We start from the raw sequence: 20,561 nt of genomic DNA, 5'->3' as shown, positions 1-20,561 counted from the left end.
GACCTGAAAGTAGTGAAAATTTCTCAGAATTATGTAACATTGACAGTAAAGGCCTTATCATCTAATTATCAAGTTAGAATTGCAAGTTTCCATACTCTGTGTCAGAGGTGGGGAACATCTGTATATGGCCCTCAAAATCATTTGGTCTGGCCCTGCCAAGGCAATTGCAGGTGGGACTCGAAATTCAATAAATCTGAGAGCTTTTTTCAGAGCTAACTTTTAAGTTGATAATTTTATATGGCCCATGACTGATGTTATAAATATCCAAATGGTCCTTGGCAGAAAAAAGTTTCCCTACCCTTGAAATGATTCTGTATTTGTAGGAAATGAATTTTTTGTTTATTCTTCAAATATTATATACATGTGATTTCAGTAATTCACCTATATTCTGCTCTGTAGGGAGACAATAAAGAATAAGTGTCATGAATACATAATATAATATATTAAAATGGTAAATGTTTTAGAAAGCTTGAGGGGTGTGAATTTGGGTCAGGAACACTGGGGTGATGAAGAATATGAGAATCAAGTTGTCATTCCATTTTAAATAGAATGGAAAGGGTATATTTCACTAATAAGGTAATATTTAAGCAAAGATTTGAAGGAAGCCCGAGTGTTAGCCCTGTGAATATGCCGGGGAGTATTCTTTACAGAGGAAATGGACAAAGTATAAGCCTCAGAAAGGACTCCTCTTGGATTGTTCAAGGGACATTAAAGTAGCTAAGGTGGCTGGATGAAGCAATGTGGAGGAAAGTAGCAGGAGGTGAAGACTGAGAGGTAATGGGAGGCCAATCAAGTAGGACCTATGGTCAATTACACTCACTTCGGCTGTTCCTTTGCATAAGATGGGGAATCACTGTAGGGTTTAGGCAGAATAGTGACATTGGCAGGCTCACAATTTTAAAGTATCATTCTAGACACTTTATTGAGAATAGACTATATAGGAGCAAGCAAATGTAGGAGGCTACTATGATAATCTGGAAAAGCCTTGCTGTTGGCTTGGACCAAGATAATTGGAGTGATGAGCAGTGGTTAGAATTTAGATATATTTTCACAGCAGTGCCCACTGGTTTTGCTGACATACTGATCATGTTTCTGAAAGTGAGAAAATCAAAATAACTCCACTGTTTTGTATTTAAGTGTAAAAGGGAGTTGCCATCAAGCGAGAGGGGGAAAACTGTAGGTGAAAAAAAAGGGGTGGTTTCAGGCAAGAAAGATTGGAGTTTGGTTTTGGATATTGATGGACGTGAATTTGTTAGATGGGTTTAAATTCAAGACAGCAATCTTGTCTGGAAATAAAGTTTGAAAATTATTGGCACATAGGTAATACTTAAAGATAAAATTTGTTGAGAGCACAAGAGGAAATTTTCTAGATAAGGAGTACAAGAGGCTCAAGAACTGAGACCTGGAATAGTCTGATGTGATCAGATGAAGAATTCACAAAGATATTGAGAAGGAATGGTGCTTGAGACAGGCATTGTGTTAGTATCTTGTGGCTGATGCAACAAATTACCACAGATTTGAAGGTTTAAAACAATAGAAATGAATTCTGTCATGGTAGTGGAGATCAGAAGTTCCACAGCAGTTTTAGTGGGCCACACTCCCTCTGGAGGATCAGGAAGAAAGCCTTCCATGCCTCTTCCAGCTCCTGCTTGGTTCCTTTGCTTGTGTCCACACCACTCCATTCTCTCTTCTACCTTCATGTCACCTTCTCCTCTTCTGTGTGTACCAATTATGTCTCTGCCTCCTGCTTATAAGGATATCTATGATTGAATTTAGGGCCTACCCTGGCAATCTTCTATGTCTAGTTCCTTGACCTAATCACAGTTACAAAGACATTTTTTTCCTTATGAATTAACATCAGTAGGTTCTAGGGATGAGAAGTTGATACCTTTGGGTAGCTGCTATTCAGCATAAAAATAAGAGTGTGCTATATCAATTGCAACAAAAATTAAACTGAAAACAAAATTAACCATTAAACTCAGTATAGAAATCATATGTGTCCTTGAGCAGAGAAGTTTAAGAGTAGTGGTGTGGACAAAGTCCCTAGTGGGGTGGAATTAAGAGAGAAAAAGAGAAGAGGAATGAAATACAATATTTACAGCTTTACTGTAAAACAAAATGAAGTAATTGAACACAAGCTGAGGGTAAATTTGATTCAAGATTTAAAAAAATAAAATAAAATGTGGTGGATGTATAGAGTGGGGATTGATGATGATGAACAGGGGATGAGAGTATTAGTGTTGTTCTTTACAAGGTGTCACTGTTTGGGATCCCCCAGAAACAGACCTTAAAACAAGAATGAATTCAAGTAGTTTATTTGAGTGATGAACTGTGGGAATGAGAGACAAGAAAGGAAATAAAGCTAATAAGTGCTATGAAAAGATTACCACTGTGGGGTACTGGTGTGCAGTACTCCTGAGACCTCTAGTAGAATGTATGGATCACAACTCAGGGTTTTATCTCTCAGAGAGCAAAAAAGCTAAGGTAATTTATTCACCAACACTTGTCTGTCATTGGGCAGCTTGCAGCCAGCTTGTGAATCACAAGACCTTATCTTCCCCAACCAAGGACACTTGAGAGAAAATGGTTTCTACCTCTCAACCCCCTAGATGAGGCTGCTGAAAATTATATACAGAACCCTAACTCCTACCTGCGCAGACAAAAAAAGTGATGCCATCCCAGTACCAGCTCTACATCCTCAATCAGTGGGAAGTAGATATGGAAAATTGACCACCGACTTTCAAACCTCAGAAACATTTGGATGGTATCACTTGATGGGAGAATGCTAGGCAGGAAAGATAGCTGCTAGAGCAAAAAGAAGGGAAGGGGGGGAAAAGGGAGTGTTTATCTCACCCACTGAACAAAGTCTTGGGGTTTATCAAGATAAAATCTCCAGATGTTCTGATAAATTCTGGGAAAAGCCACAACAGTGTGAAAGGAGGACCTTGAAATCTAATCTCTCCAACAGGGGAACCTAGAAACCTATGAGGGGGAAAAAGTATAAAGCCCTTTAAGCCCCTCAACAGGGTGCTCAGACTAGCTGAGTTGCCCACTTGTGTTTTATGCCAAGTGCATTCTTAATAAATTTACTTGCTTTGTTTCCTTAATAAGTTTGTTTGCTTTGTTTCCTTAATAAACTTACTTGCTTCATTTCAACACTGCTTTCTGTCACTCATTTGAGTCCTTTTTCACGAGTGTGGCAAGAGCTGAAGAGGGGAGAGCTCCCTCTCATGCATGTGGCTCTCTGGTAGCAGGTAGAAGATTCTTGCAACAGTCTGGACTCTCAGGTCCTTGCATTTGTTTTACTCTGTTATCTTGTTCTTTATTCTTTCAGCACATGATCATACCTAAACCATTTGTCTTTGAAAATGGAAGCACCTTGTCCATGATAACTGCATGCATTTCACTTGCTGGTCATTGCCTTCTATATTTTGAATAGGTTTTCTCCAGCTTCCTCAGTTTAAAGATTTCCCCCCTCTTTCAATTTCATGAATATGTGAGGTCCATTAATTCTGTCAAGTTTGCATTATATCCAATTTTACATATTTTCTTTATTAAAAGCTGAAATTTCATGGTCAATTGTTTTTACCACTGCCTTTTGTATACCTTCAACTTTATTTCTTTGTTTACTTTTTGTGTTGAGGTGACAAAATAACTCCAATTAAATACAATTTCTGCTTAATCAACATCCAAATCTCTTCAGTAGAACTTGAATAAACAATAATATACAGCCTTGATCATTGTTGGTTATCATTTATAGCTACAGAAGTAAAAGTGCAATCTGGCAATCTTAAGTGTGCCCTTAAAGCTGCCCCAAATCTTATTTTGTTTCCTCATTGTTCACTGCACCACTCTCCTGGGGGATTATTTAATATCTTCTACATTCTTCTCAGCCTCTAATGTTACTTTCCAGTTCATCTCATTTAACTGATGATGCTGTCTCCGATTTTACTAGGAAAATTGTAGCAATCAAGAAGACTTCAGGGAGAGTGACTGGGGAGGGGGAAGGAATGGGAGGGGGGGACAGGTCATTGGGGAGAAAAAGAGACATCTGTAATACTTTAAACAAAAATAAAAATAAAATTAAAAAAAAGATAAAATAAAATAAATACTCTAAAATAAAATAAAATAAATACTGTAAATAAATAAATAAATACTGAAGAAAAAAAAAGACTTCAGAATTCAACCACCTCATCTGTCCAGGTACTTGCATACACAACTATATAATATGGGCTTTTATCAAAATAAGAAAGATGAGCATTTGTAGCATCTTTAATTTCATTTGTACATTTGTTTTATTTTATTTTATTTTATTTTATATTTATTTATTTATTTATTTATTATTTATTTATTTATTTATTTATTTATTTATTTATTATTTTATCTTTATTTTTGAGAGTATTACAGGTATCCCATTTTTCCCCCCAATTGACCCCTCCACTTCACTCCCACCACTTCCCCAGGCCTTTACCTCGTTATTGACTGTGTCTGTGGGTTATGCATATATGCATATAACTTCTTCAGTTAATCTCTTCCCACCCTCCACCCCCTTTCCTCTTGCCTCTAAAATGTGATCATCTGTTGCCTGCGTCAGTGTCTCTGGATCTATTTAGTTCATTAGCTTCTTTTGTTCATTAGCTTCTTCTTAAAGAAGACCCTTCAACTCTTTCTGTAGTGCTGGTCTGGTGGTGATGCACTCTTTTAGCTTTTTCTTATCTGTGAAGCTTTTTATCTGACCTTCATTTCTAAATGATAGCTTTGCTGGGTAGAATAATCTTGGCTGTAGTTCCATGTTTTTCACCACTTTGAATATTTCTTGCCACTCCCTTCTGGCCTGCAAGGTTTCTGTTGAGAAATCAGCTGACAGTCATATGGGTGCTCCCTTGTAGGTAACTAACTGCTTTTCTCTTGCTGCTTTTAAGAGTCTCTCTTTGTCTTTAACCTTTGGCATTTTAATTATGATGTGTCTTGCTGTGGGCCTCTTTGGGTTCCTCTTGTTTGGGACCCTCTGTGCTTCCTGGACTTGTAAGTCTATTTCTTTCCCCAGACAGGGGAAGTTTTCTGTCATTATTTTTTCAAATAGGTTTTCAATTTCTTGGTCTCTTTCTTCCCCTTCTGGCACCCCAATAATATGAATGTTGGGCCTAGAAGTAGTCCCAGAGGCTCCTTATACTATTTTCATGTTTCTGGATTCTTTTTTCTTTTTGCTCTTCTGCTTGGATGTTTTTTTGTTTCCTCATGTTCCAAATTGCTGATTTGATTCTCGGCATCCTCTACTCTACTGTTGACTCCCTGTAAATTATTCTTCATTTCAGTTCATGTAGCCTTCATTTCAAATTGGTACTTTATTATGTTATTGATTTTCTCAGTTATTTTCCTAACAGTCTGCTTAAACATCTTTATAAACAAAATTCTGAACTCTATCTTTTAGCTTGCTTGGATCTATTTTATTTAGTTCCTCTTCTAGAGATTTCTTCTGTTCTTTCCTTTGTGACATGTTTCTTTGCCTCCACATTTTGGCTGCTCCCAAGTGTTTGTTTCTAGGTATTAGGTAGAGCTGCTATGTCTCCTAGAATTTGTAGAGTGGCTTTGTGTAGAAGGTGTCCTGTAGGTTCCAGTGGCTCAGTCTCCCCAGTCACCTGAGCTGGGCCTTCTAGGTGCTCCCTTGTGTGGGCTGTGTGCTCTGTCATATTGTAGTTGAGCCTTGGTTGCTGTTGGCATCACTGGGAGGAATTGACCCCCAGGCCAATAGGCTGTGAGGACCAGCTGCAGCTACAGCCAGAGAGCTGCTGTGCTGGAGACACCCTTATGGAGAGGATTTACTTCAGTGGAGCTTTGGTGTTCACCAAGTGCACCCCTTGAGTGTCACTCATGGATGTGGTAAGGTTGTAATCCAGTGTGGTCCAGTCTGACCACCAGGTGCACTGTCTCTGGGGCCTGCCGGGAGGTGCAAAGTCAGCCTGTGCCAATGCCTTGCTCAGGGCCACCCAGCATGAGCTACACAGCAAACCGTAGTTAGCTGCTACTTGTGCTGGGCTTGGAGATGCCCAGGAGAGGTCAAGCTATGAGCCAGTGCAGGCTGCCGCTAGTGCCAGGCCTGGGGCCACTTATCAAGCTGTATGGGACCTGCTGCTGCTTGTTTGAGAGGTTTTAGGAAAGTCCTAAGCATGAGGCTCAAGAGGCCCCTTGCACAGAAAAGCCCCTGGAAATGGCCTGGATGAGCTGCAGGTGGGGAGGGGCGGGGCCTCTGGGAATCACGGGGCGGGGCCAAAGGTGAGAGTCAGGGGCTGGCGATTCAAATATGGCGCCTGCCTGCCGGCTGTGTGCGGGGAGGACTCGCCAAAGGATCCATGGCCTCCGCCAGCCCTTCTGCCTGGGAGGAAGCCGCCCCTCCAGCTCTCCCCCGGATCTCAGGCAGGTTAGTTCCTCCCGAGTGTCCCAGATTCCTTTCAGGCTGCTGCCCGGCGCTGGGCTCAGAGGGAGCGTCCAAGTGAGTCTGTGCCGGGCCCTTTAGGAGGAGCTGCTGGGGCTCCCGCAGCCTCCGAGACCCTCAGGGACAGTCCCCGCCGGTTTCACAGCCCGGTGTTGTGGGGACGTTTCTTCCTGGCCCTGGAGCCCTGGAGCCCTGGGCGGGGGGCCTGCTGTGGGGCTGGGACCCCTCGCTCCTCCAGGAAACCCCCACCGCCGAGATTCCCTCCCGGGTTTAACCCACGGCACTGGGTGTGGGCCCGCGGCCGAGTCTCTGGGATTCAGCCCCGATCCGCCCGCGTCTCCGCCCCTCCTCCCAGTCTCGGTGCTCCTTCAACTCCCTGGTTATGGGGCTTCTGTTCAGCCAGGTCTCAGGAGGCTCTGAGTGACGGTGGTTCTGTGTTTTAGTTGTGATTTTGATGTGGTTGCAGGAGGCAGCAGGTGCAGCTGTTACCTATGTGGCCATCTTGTTTCTCGTATACATTTGTTTTGGACTGATAACCCTTATTTCATCTTGTCCGTGGTTTTAGAACGAGAATAATTTTTAAAGAGAATTGACTGTGTGTGTGAGTATATGTGTGTGTGTTTTCTCTGAGGAGGTATTCTAGTTTCTATCAGATTCAAATATTTAACTTGTAAAATGTCATAAAAGGTAGTAAAATTCTGTTTACCTTTGATTGTATTAAAAACTATACAACTAAAAGTAAATTAATCAAAGCTTCTTAACTGTGAAATTGTTTATATTTGAAATTTGTAAGGGATAATGTACATCACAATATTTTATCTGGCTCACTTTTTCTTTTCTTTCTATGTGCTTGTGCTTTTCTACTAATGTTTGTAAATTTCAATTAACTAGATGAAAATACTTTCCATTTTCATAAGACCAACAGTTAAAAATTACGTTGTATATTACTAACATAATAATAGAAAGAAAAAGAATGCATTTTATTACTGAGAACAATTTGTTTGCATTTACTAGATTAATGCATAACATACACATTTTAAAATTTACCTTTCTAGACTAAAGTTTCTGTAAGGAAAGGAACTGTATGTTTATCTTTTTATGCCTCAACAAACCCAGCAAAATGTCTGGATACATTGGTTAATAATGGTTTTCAATGTATGATTTACCAAAGAAAGGAAATAGAGCCATTGCTTATTCATGTAATTTTAAACTCAAGTGTGAATGATTTCCTTATGATTTCTCATGCATGCCTAAAACTCTGAAATTTTACAAGATTATGCTAGTGTATTTTATCAGGGTGTTCTTTTATATAGTTGATTATTGATTTTTCAGGTGAAACGTGTGGTTAATAGGTGTAACAGAAAATATAGCTGTCTTCTCTGTTAGGCACATGAAATATAGTGAAAGTAAACGGTCATTAGAAACATGTTATTCAGAACAAACTCAGTGTGAAATTGCTCTATTCTAACATCACATATGATTAATGGGAAGTATAATTCCCGTGTTCATTGTCACGTTACAGAGTTCTATCAATCCAAAATTTATTGTTTATGGCAATGAGCTTAATGTGTAATAACTGACACATTAGCACAGAAATGCTTCCCTTTTTTTGGTCACAAATTGCATTGTTGAAACTGTTTAATAGTTGTTTGCTTACCCATAATGGTACAAAATGTATCTATAATTACTATCATGGGGTTGAGACTATACCATCTGCTATGGAATGCAAATGTTTGCATCTAAGCTTACTAAAGCAGAATATATATTCTGAGCCATTATTTTAAAGGCATTCATTCTATCTAATAACTTTTTTACATATGAGTAATGAGTATAAACATAGTTGGGGATGAAAATTTTAAAGAAAATATTATATTAATAGTACTTGATCTCTCAGAAAAAGAGCAAAAAAAAGATCTATCTGCAACATCATTTTGACTCTATTTGATGTCCAAACAACAAACATTTAACCCACTGTGAATATAAGAACATCTAAAGTTAAAAAAGAGATTTTTTTTAAGAATCTGAGTATTGCTTGTGTATTCTGCTTTTTTTATTTTCAATAATTATCCTAGGTTTATATTGTTTCCCTTTCATCTTAGTAAATATATATATATATTAAAAGGTTTTTGCCTCTTTCACAGATTTTATGTCTATAGAACATCTTATTAGGGTGAAAAGGGAGTCATATAAAAAACAACAACACACAAGCTGACCAGAATATCTCAAATCTATAAAAGAAAAATAAAATTTTCTTATCCAGAGATCTGACACAAAAAAGACTCAAACAAGGAGAAAAACAGTTCAATTTCTTGAATAGAAAGACTCAAGAGATACTAGTTCTCCCTGAGGCAATTTACAACTTAATGCAAACCATTTAAATTACCCTGGTTTTTCTGAAGATAAATTGATTATAAACCTTATTTGGAAGAACATGCAAATGAAAAGAAGTAAACAGAAAAAAATGAAAAATAATATTGAGAAAGGGAAGAAGTCCTGACAGATATTAAAATGTATTTGAAAGCTTAGATAATTACAATGTTGTGCTAGTGACATATGCATAGACTGATTAACCAGTGAAACAGAATAGAAAATTCAGAAATGTTCTCAATTTTGTGTGTCTTTGTCACAGCAGCATTCACATTTCAATCAGTGAAGGTAAGGGCCAACCTTTAGATGTGGAGATAGGTGACTAGCCACAGGCAGTAAGAGAAAAATTAAGCCGATTTCTATGTATGGATAAGTTTCAAATGGGTCAGAGTTAAATGCAAAAAACAAACAAACAAAAAACCCAAGAAAAGAAAAAAGAGAAAAATGACCGCAAAATAACTGTAACAAAATATGAATATATTCCTCTATAATATAGAACAATGAATATCAATTTTTTATTGCTATATATCAAGCCACCAAAATCTTATAGTAAAATAAGAACCATTTGCTTTGCTTTTGCTTCTGCTGGGCAGTTTTATCTTCTCTGGGCTGGCAGTAGCTGATCTTTGATCGCATGTCTGCTGTCTGATGGTCAGTTAGCCGAAGACTGGCTGGTTTCAGAAGTCCTTATTCCTATGTATGAAGACTGGGGAAATATGTCTCTAATCCAGGCCTGCCTGGGTCCTAGTGCAAGAAAAGGGTAACTCTGTATGTGCAAGCATTTTTCAGCTTTTCTAGATAAGTGGGACTACATTATAATATTGTCTATATAGTATACTATATAGTATAGTATATGTGTAATTTTTTACATAATATAATGCTAAAACAAATAAACAAAAACAACCACCGTATTTACATTTAAATACCAAGAGGAAGTATGTGTTATGAATATTACTTTACATAAATCCACAATGACCCAATCTGTATTTCAAATGAATGCCCTGAGATAAATTTACTTGGAATCTTATATTAGGAATTTTGTTTTTTAAAACAAGCTGAAAGTCTAGAAAGTTCTGAACTGTTGACTGTTCAGGGAAACTTAGTATAAACTTCTCATTTTTGCTTGTTACCCTAAGTATTTGAAAAACTTGTGGAATTATTTTCAAAACAACTGTCAACAGAACCATTTACCTTAATTTAAAATGTTAAATTATTACCCTGGATGGATAGCTCAGTTCATTAGAGCACTGTCCTGAAACACCAAGGTTGTGGCTTTGATCCCCAGTCAGGGTACATACAACATGCAATGAATGCATGGATGACTGGAACAACAAGTTGATGTTTTGTTCTCTCTCTCCCCCTTCCTGTCTCTCTAAAAATCAATAAAATAGATAAAATATAATCCCTGGAGCTATTTTTAAAATGTTAAATTGTACATTTTAAAACAAAATTAGATAGAATAAATAATTATATTTTAGTGTTATATCAGGTATCTCTTAAATAATTCAAAATTTATTTTTATAACTCCATAAAAAAAGTATAGTTATGTAAGAACATTCAATGTCAGAGAAATAAAAAAAGGCAGTGTTTATTTTTAAACTTCTCTGAAACTTGGAGGCACAGAAATTTCCTAAAGAATCAGTTGGCTCCAGGTAAAGAGGTAGTAAAGAGGGCTGCTAATTTTTTAAAGAATGAAAGTATGAGGAACTTAAGAAAAAAAACACAAAAATGGTCTTGCTATAGTGCCAAAACCTGACAAAAGTTGACAAAGAAATAGAAACCACAGATCAATATCAATATTAATATCATTTATAAATATCTCAGAACCCCAAATAACAAAATTATAAAGACAATAGCTATATATTTTTTAAAGATTAAATATTAGAAAATATAAAAACATAATTTATAATATTAATTGATTTAACCACTAAAAATGTAATTGTTTTCTATTGACACACAAATAATTTGGCAAAAATCAAAATACTTCTTAATAAAAAGTAAAGCACTTAAACTAGAATTAATAAATGTTTTCTTTACATCATATGTATCTGTGTGTATGGATAGAACAAAAACATTTTTCAAAAACATTGTAAAATAGTAGAGCCAAGGGAATGGGTGTGTCAGCCCAATTTAGTGTTTAAGGTATTAGCAGAGTCAAATATTGGAAGAGAATATAAATAACAAAATAGACTTGTGTACTTATGGTAATTTAGTATGTAATAAGTTAGGATCTCCGATCAGTGGTGACACAGATGAATTTTTAAATCAATCCTTGTGGAAAACATATATTAAAAAATATTAGTGATTATTGAACTTATCAATCTTATTTTTATTTTTCAAGTGTAACAGTAGATACAATTATTTAGTGTGTTTCCTCTACATTGACAGAAGGTGCTCCTTTGTCAATTGTAAATAGTTCTATTCTGAGCATAACTTTATTCTCTGGAAGTAATTTGTAGTATCTTAATGCAACCAGGCATCACGTGGCTCACCACATTTATTAGGCCATCAAGTATTGATGTACCATGACCAGTTATGACTCCCAATATGCTCTCATGGACAATTATGCAGGGAATTTTTATAATTACTTTATTATTTGAAAGCATATTTTACATAGCACTGTGAAAGTGACAGCACTGCTAGCATTCACTGGTGAACCAATGCAAAGATTGCAAGGCCTCAGGATCCCAACTGATAGAATGCCTGTTTTTACTTAATTTTGATAAATTCTATAAGTCATTAATTCTTTAAGCTGGCTCTTCATCTTTAAAGTCAGCTTTGTATATCCTCAAGTCTATCTTTAATGTGTGCCTGTCGATCACTTGAAGCCAACTAGTATTTCTGAGTTGTTTTACAAATAAACTAAACCATTTCATATACAGGTGTGACCAAATAAACTAAACCATTTCGTATACAGGTGTGACCACTAGTGCACTGGAGGAAATAGACAGAGAGACTTGGGCCAAATGTGTAGAGATTTTAAAATTCTAATAGGTCTTCTTTATCACAAGATAAGTATTAAGCAAAGTCTTAGTGCAAAGCCTAATAGAAACAATTTAAGACACATTTTAGAAATTCTAGGATTGCAATAGCTTCTTCAGACATGAAATGGTGATTTGAAACTTCTTCTAATCCTATAAACAACTACCTGACTATGTAGGACAAAGAGGAGTATATGACATGGAGAAAAACATCTGAAGAGAGACAGTTATCTCCTTGGACTATGCTCTTTGAAATCTCTAATCTTTTGGTTTTATGAGCTTTTCACCATCAACTCATAAAAAATCCATAGTCTTTAAAATATCTTGATATTTTATGCCAATGTAAATTATTTATATATTCTAAAAGGGAAATGCATTTAAATATAGTACTATAAATGAAATTCATACATAGAAGTCATTTTTTTGACCTATTATAACCCAATTAGCAGCAAACTAAAAAAATGCAGTTCTAGTTATTCAAAGTGCACAAACTAAAACCCCATTGCGAAGTTCTCTTTCTTTCTGAAGACATTGATATTTACCTTCTAATACTGAATCTCTCACTAAATAAAATACTATTACCTAATCTATTGGCATCAAATCTGTATTTTCAATGTTAATAAACTTGACAAAATAATTTTTGCTTTTAAAAATTATTCATTTCGGTGGTTATTTTTCTTGAATATTTCCCAATTTGTTTATTTGTGCTCTCTCATTTTTCATTATTGAGTTAGCTATGTAATTTTTATTTTTCAAACAACTTAGATTTTTAGTTTTCAACTATCTTGCAATTTTTCTCTTTCCTAACTCATTAACTTCTGCATCTGTAGTTACTTTTTTGTTATTCTTATTCCATCCATTAATTTGTATTCTTCCAATAATTTTAGTTACATACTTAACTGGATGATTTTAGTCTTTACTTTTTATTGATATAATAATATAAAGTATAGGATTTTCTCTGAGCATCACTGTGCCTTTATTTCAATGATTCTTATAATAATATTTTAATTACCACTCTTTTCTAGAAAACATTAACGTGCAGTTTGTATTCCTCTTCACATAACAGAACAGCTGCTTAAAAATAAAGATTTAAAGACAAATTCCTAATGGACGCTTCTATTTGATTTTGGAATTTGTTATTGATTTATAATTCTACTTTAATTAATTAAGAATATATTGCTAGTCCTAGCAGGTTTGCTCAGTGGTTAGAGCGTTGGACCTTGGACTGCAGGGTCTGGGGTTCTATTCCAGCCAAGGGCACCTACCTTGGTTGCTGGCCCGATCCCTGGCCCTGATTGGGGTGCTTGTGGTACACAACCAATCTGTGTGTCTCTCTCACATCGATGTTTCTCTCTCTCTCTCTCTCTTCCACTCTCTCTGAAAAGCAATGGAAAAAATATCCTCAGATGAGGGTTAAAAAAAGAAACAGACAACAAAACAAAAGAATATATTACTATAACTATAAAATTTATTTGTGTTCTTTTTGTGAAAATTATAGTACACACACAATCTTTTAGATCCACATTATTGAGTAGGTTCCTGAGGTTTTCAGTTTTTTCTGTTAATATTTGTTCTTGTCCTCTTGATTCATGTTGCATGAATGAAATTCACTGCAATCTCTTGGTTTATTGTTTCTGTATATTGCACCTCCTGTCTTCTGCTTTAAGAAAGTGTTGCCCTCTTATTAGCAATATAAGCATAATGTGTTTTAATTGTAAATTGTATTATTTAGCAGGATAGAGTTCAATCTTTGTCTCATGCAATGTTTTGCTATTCTATCTACTATATTAAATTATTCATTCTGATTTCTTTATGTTTTCATTTGAATACCTACATATACTTAATCTGTTTTTTATTCTTATAGGTCAGAGTTGAGTTGTTTTTTCCTCAGAGAGTAGAATGTTACATATTTTCTAGCAACTATCATTTAATTTTTTTTAATTTTAATTTTTTTTAATATATGCACCCTTACATGCATAGCAGTGTTATTTACAATAGCTAAGATTTTTTTTTTTTAATATATCTTTATTGATTTCAGAGAGAGGAAAGGAGAGGAAGAGAGAGAGAGATAGAAACATCAATGATGAGAGAGTCATTGATCGGCTGCCTCCTGCACGCCCCTGACTGGGGATTGAGCCCACAACCCGGGCATGTGCCCTGACCGGGAATCAAACCCCGATTGCTTGGATCCTAGGTCGATGTTCAACCGCTGAGCCATGCACGGCCGAGCCTAGAAACTATCATTTTAGTTCAAGTTTTGAATTGTAATTGTTTTGAATTGTGAAAAAAAGTTACTTATGATTTTTAAGAATTTCCTGTGTCTGTAGTTGCTTTTCTCTTGATATTTCTAATTTTTCATAGTTATGTTCTTATCTTTCCCTTTGATGACTTTAGTCTGGCTTCACCAATCATCAGTGTCTTTCAAATAATATGACTCCTCTACTATTGCTTCTGTTATTCTGTTTCCTAGTCATAGGGAACATTTCCTTTGGTTCCCTTTAGAAAAGCAGCCCCACCATATTGTTCATAAATATCACTGATAGTGGGAGAGGGCTGATGCCTGCCAGTGTGCATGGTGATTATATGGGAGGTTGTCTGCAGGGGTCTACCAGATATCTGGTGGTTGCAGAACTGGCCCTTAGCTAAGTAGGGCTCATCACTAGAAAACAGCTCCTTTAAGGTATCAGCTCCATATAGCTTCATGACACACCACATCTTTTCTCTCCAGAGGAAAAAAAATATATATATACACACATATATATACACATATAATGCACACATAACTTGGTCTATTTTTCAACTTTTTTTTTCTGAAAATGCACATGTATGTGCACACTCATATTTGCATTATAGTGTTTTTATAGTCCTGTGTCTTATGTTTCATCACTTAAAAAAAAAAAAAAAGATCCACTCTTCAAAAATTCCCATTTGTTTTCCAAGCTAAGTCATATCTGGCTTCAGGGAAGAAATATGTTTTTTTCAAATATACCATTATTTCTCTCTCAAAAGTTCAGTTGGTAGTCTCTTTGAATCTTGGATCTGGCATATGACTGTGAGTTGGGATGGGAAGATACATCAGGGCAGGGGTTGTAGTGAGAGAGTAGAAAGCAAAAGGAAAACAGCAGGTGATCAAAAGTTAATATAATCAGTAACTTTAATATGAATCTAACCATCCTTTCTATAATGTATTCATATCAATTTTGAAAAGACAAAGCTCTATATAGGTCAGTGCTATTATTAGTGTTGTTATTGATGTCATGGGGTCTATCTAATAAGTAGCATCAGGATGTCGATGTTCCCAGGGTGTCTGGACAAGCATTCATCAGTTCCCACTAGTGCCATCTCTCTCAATGATTTTTCTCCTTTGGCTGTGAGGACTAAGGGTCACCTAACAGAATGTGCCCTCTGTAGCTCAATAGCCACTAGTGTAAACAGGTAATTTTGAAAAGTGTCCATGCTGATGGAATGATTAGATTTGCAAAGTGGGGAAGACCATTATGTATGCAGGGAATGCAGGGATCATAGGGTTTGCAGTAAGTGATTTTGTATGTGATTATGTTGCCTCTGAGTCTCTGCTGAGTGAGATTAGTGTAGAATTTTAACCAAAATAAAATACAAAGTAAATGATAATAAAAGTTTTGTGAAAGCCTACTTATTTTTGTTATAGTTTTTCTTCTTATACACCACCATTAACCATATTTTAAAAAATATCTAATGAGCATCTAATGTGTATGCAGTGATATGCTGGAACAAAAAAGACTTGGCCATAACTGGCTTGGGGTTGATAGTTATCAAAACCCACTTTCATTTTATAACATGCAGGTTTTAATTGGAAATAAACACATATTCATATACAAAATACGTAAGTACATAATTATATAGAGGTGCTAAATTTATATACACATACAATGGACACATAACTTGGTCTATTTTTCACCTTTTTTTTTCTGAAAATGCACATGTATGTGCACACTCATATTTGCATTATAGTGTTTTTATAGTCCTGTGTCTTATGTTTCATCACTTCTTTTTTTTGAAAACAGCTTATTCTAGTAAGTCTCATATAAATACATATCAAGAATTAATCTAAATAAACTGTCCCATGTTTGCAATGTCTTCACTTTTGAGTGATGTATTGAACAGATATCTTAGCAAGTACATAAAATATTTTAAAATATTATGTTTTCCAGGAGGAAACATCTCATGAGTAACTGTAACTTATTTTTGTACAGAATATCCACTCAGTATTAATTATATAGAATACATAAAATGCATAGATTATATTATAAATTTTATGTCTAATCTATTAATAATAATTTGCATGTTAATTGCATTAAACTGCAAAAATTATATAATTTTTATATTTCTGGTAATGTGTTTGTGGCTACAATTAATAAAACAGCCTGAGTGTAGGTACTCATAGATAAGTATTAAATGTATGAAGGGGTTACTTGTTTGTGATTTTACTGGCTCAACTGCTACTTGTGTCGCAGTCATTTTCAGTAGATGCAGATGGCTTCAGCCTTATTTTATCGCACAATACAACTTTTTGGGACTCTGCTTGGACACCGTTTTTCTGCCTGCTCTAGCTTTCTATGATTCTTTGAGGCTTAGCAAGAATGCAATGCATTTATAAGGTTTTGCCCTTTAGAAAGATTGTGGCCAAACTTCAGAAACCATCTCATTGTCTTGGAATCCTTGAAAAACAAAACAACAGCAAAATCCATAGGTGTTTGCCTGGGGAAGATGTTACTCAAAAATGTAATATGCAGAATGAACATACAATTGTAGCTGAGCTAAAAGCAAAGATGAGCCTTTTTTCAGACAGAGCAAGACATACTGTATGATTTCATTTAGATGTGGAATTCTAAAATGCTGAACTCACAGAGAGAGCATAATTATGGTTGCTAGGGGCTGGGTGTGGGGGAAATGGGGAGATATTGATCCAAGGTACGAAACCCCAGATATAAGATAAGTTCTGTGGATCTAATATAAAGCATGGTGACTATAATTAACAATACTGTATTACATACTTGAATATTGTTAAGAGATAGATCTTAAATGTTATCACCATCAAAAAATAGTACTTCTGTGGGGAGATGGAGGTGTTAGCTAACCCTATTGTGGTAGTCACTTTGTAATATACATGTGTATCAAATCAATAAATTGAATACCTTACACATATGTCAATAATATATCAATAAAGCTGAGGGGAAAGGATGAATATTTTCTGAGACTCAGCACAATGAACTATGGACTTTGCATCTCTCCTTTATTGGAAGAAGGTTAACTCATTTATTTCAAAGGGGAATCTCTTCATTATGTTTAGCGCAGAGAACAAATATATACTGATTAGAGCTAATCTCTCATCTTTTTTCCTTTGTGTAAGTGTCTGAAGTTATTAATATTCACCTTGAGAATAAAAACCTATAAATATATTATAAATAAAGGGAGATATATGAGAAATGGGGACAAAGAGATGTGAGAAACAACGCTGTAATTCTGTCACATAAAAGCAACACATCTACCCTCACAGTGTCATGCAAAGCTATTCAAACATGCTTCACTTAATTCTGCCTTTAGACATGAAATGGGAACAAAGAAAATGAAGGGGATGATAACTAAGATTATTTTTTAAGACCTATGACCAATATACTGATTAATTTCATTGTATGTTTTATTGAAAATTTAACCATAGGCTTAAAAACCTAATGGTTCCATTTGTTTATTTGTTTATTTAAATTTACATTTTGAAATTTAAATTTAAAAAATTTAAAAATTACATCATACTTTAAAATTTATATATATTTATTATACATTTAGTTTTATACATATATATTTGGATAGATCTGTAATGGTTTATATAAAATATACACAAAACCAAAAACTAATTGATATGGTAAAGGGAGATTTTAATTAAGAATATACTGTTGCATCTGGGAAGAGGTTCCAGAGTAAACTGAACTTAACTTGGCACACAGGCGACTGGGTATATTAAAGGTAAAATGAGGGATTATGAAGCGAGAATGGTGAGTGTTTAAGAGTCAAGGGAGAGAAAAATTTCAAAAAAAGTCCAAAATGGTTAGTTAGTCCATGTGAAACCTACCTGGGTTTAATTAGTGGCTTTTATTTATCAAAGTTAAGTTCCTACCTTGCCACAAAGACTGAAACAGGTGTTCCCTGGGGCAAACAGTAAATACTTTTGGAAGCTTGAATTTTCTCAGACAGGAACCTGAAGGGACACTAGGTTCATCCTAGGGATGAGGCTTTGAGCTATTAAAAATCTATGTTAGTATTAGTTCAAGACTTTATAGGCCAAGGATGAAGACTAGTGAGAAAGAAGGCTCAGAGGAGCTTTGCTTTATTTACACACACACACACACACACACACACACACACACACACACACACACACGTACACGTGTATATATCCTTTGGAAAAAGGTCTCTTCCAGTCTTTGCCCATATTTTAATCGGGTTAATTGGCGTGTGTGTGTGTTTTGTTTGTTTGTTTCATTATTAAGCTGTAGAAATTCCTCACATATTGGAAATTAACATCTTAGCAGATATATGGCTTGCAAATATTTTCTCCCATTCTTTTCATTGTGTTGATAGTTTCCTTTGCTGTACAGAAGCTTTTTAGTTTGAAGTTGTCCCACTTGTCTATTTTCTTTTTCATATGTCTTTTTGATGTCATATCCAAGAAATTAGTGCAAAGATAGATATGCCTATTACCTTAATTGTGATGGTATCATAGGTATTTGCATATGTCCAAACTCATCAAATTATACACATTAAGTATGTGCAGTTCTTTGTACATTACATTATACCTCAATAAAGATGTTTGATTTTAAAGAATCAGGCTAAGAAGTTTAAGAAAACATTTATTAAACCAGGAAGAACTAAACAAAATGATGTTATGCTTTTCAACTCATCTCTTTAGGAGAAGAATCCTTGTTATGAAAACCAAAGATAGTTGTTGCTGTGATAAATGGATTTTCTTATATTTTAAACATAAAAATAAATAATATATTAAAAAGCACATAAATAGTCAAGTGGATAAATAGTGGCATATTTACGTAATAGGATACCATAATACAATAAAAATGAAAATTACAACTATTTATAAGACTGGATGAATCTCAGAAACATTATTGATCAAAGAAAAGACACAAAAGTGCACATATCGTATGACTCCATTTATGTAAAACATAAAAAAAGATAAAATGGAAAACACTGTTCTATGATGTTAGTGGGGTGGTGGTAACCCTTAGATGTATGGATTTGTGTCTTCAGTGTTAATAATGTTCTGCTATTTATCTGAGAGCTGGAGGTGTTCAGTTTGAACCAATTAATCAAGCACTACACCTATATGCTCACTTTTATGTAGTGTACTTCCTCAAAATGTAAACATGTTATTGTATATTTTCTTTGGGAATCTTTTATAAAATCAGTGGTCTAGGAAAAGAGGAAATATGTTTTGGTAGTTTTGGGAGTCCAATTGAAGACCATATTAATCAACTATGATTGCTTTATGTTTTCCCCAAAGTGCTATATTTTCTGTACATAAGCATATAAAAGTTATATTTACTCAGAGGAAACCATTAATATTTTATCCAAAAAGAGAGGAGAGTAAAATATAATTATTTAAAAACAACAAATATAAAATTTTAAAATAATAAAATAAAAATAAAAACAAATATAGCCTCAAAGAATGAATTGCCAAGAATATGTTTGAATTATTAGTCAATGTTAAGAAATAATTTAATCACTTTTTATTACAGAGCTCCTTTCTAATAAATTTTCATTTTTATTATAGACTTTAAAATATTTGAAAATTAAGTATATAGTTAAAAAATCACTATCATTTCATATATATACCTAAATATACTTTCATACATACATACTTTGCATAATATATATTATTTTCTAATAACATTTTAATTAATCTGAATGAGATATGAAAGACTTTATGTAGTGAATATTTATTAGGTATTTCCATTGAAACTTTTGTTAATAATATACATCAATATTTTGATAGTGAGTACATAGGACATCATTTAATTTTGAGGGCTAATGAAAATGTTGAATGGGCCCACTAAATAGAAGAAAAATTGTAACATCACATGTCAGACATAAAATAGAAATACAAATATTTTACAGAGCATGGTAAAAAATCATAAGTAAAAGTCTCACTATTTGAAAGAAGATAATATGTGATTTGTACATGCAGTATCATAGAGTTCAAAGGCAAGTTTCATATAACAAGAATTCTAATTAAAGTTAAAACACTCTATATCTCAAGAAATATCTCTTACATATTAGCTAATAATTGGTTCTGTGTAGATACATAATAAAAATATTTTTTTTCCTTTTTATTGAATTTATGGGATGACACTGGTTAACAAAATTATATAGGTTTCAGATGCACAATTCTATAACACATCACCTGTACATTGTCCTGTGTGTTTACCACCCCAAGCCAACACTCCATCCATCACCATTTATCTCCTTTATAGCCTCCTCTACTGCCCCCATCCATCTCCCCTCAACAATTACCACACTTGTCCATGTCCATGAGATTTTTATTTTTTGTTCAATCTCTCCACCACTCTAGCCCCCCAATTCACCTCACTCAGAGCTGTCATCCTGCTCTGTATCTATGAGCTTGTCCCTGTTTTGCTGGTTAGTTCTCTTTGTTCATTCGATTCTACATATGAATAAAACCATATGGTACTTGTCTTTCTCTGACTGGCTTATTTCACTTAGCATAATGCCTT

This window comes from Miniopterus natalensis, chromosome 2 (assembly GCF_054644295.1).
Source record: "Miniopterus natalensis isolate mMinNat1 chromosome 2, mMinNat1.hap1, whole genome shotgun sequence".
Classification (NCBI taxonomy): domain Eukaryota; kingdom Metazoa; phylum Chordata; class Mammalia; order Chiroptera; family Miniopteridae; genus Miniopterus; species Miniopterus natalensis.
The sequence above is the reverse complement of the archived record's forward strand: the minus strand, read 5'-3'. Positions refer to the sequence as shown.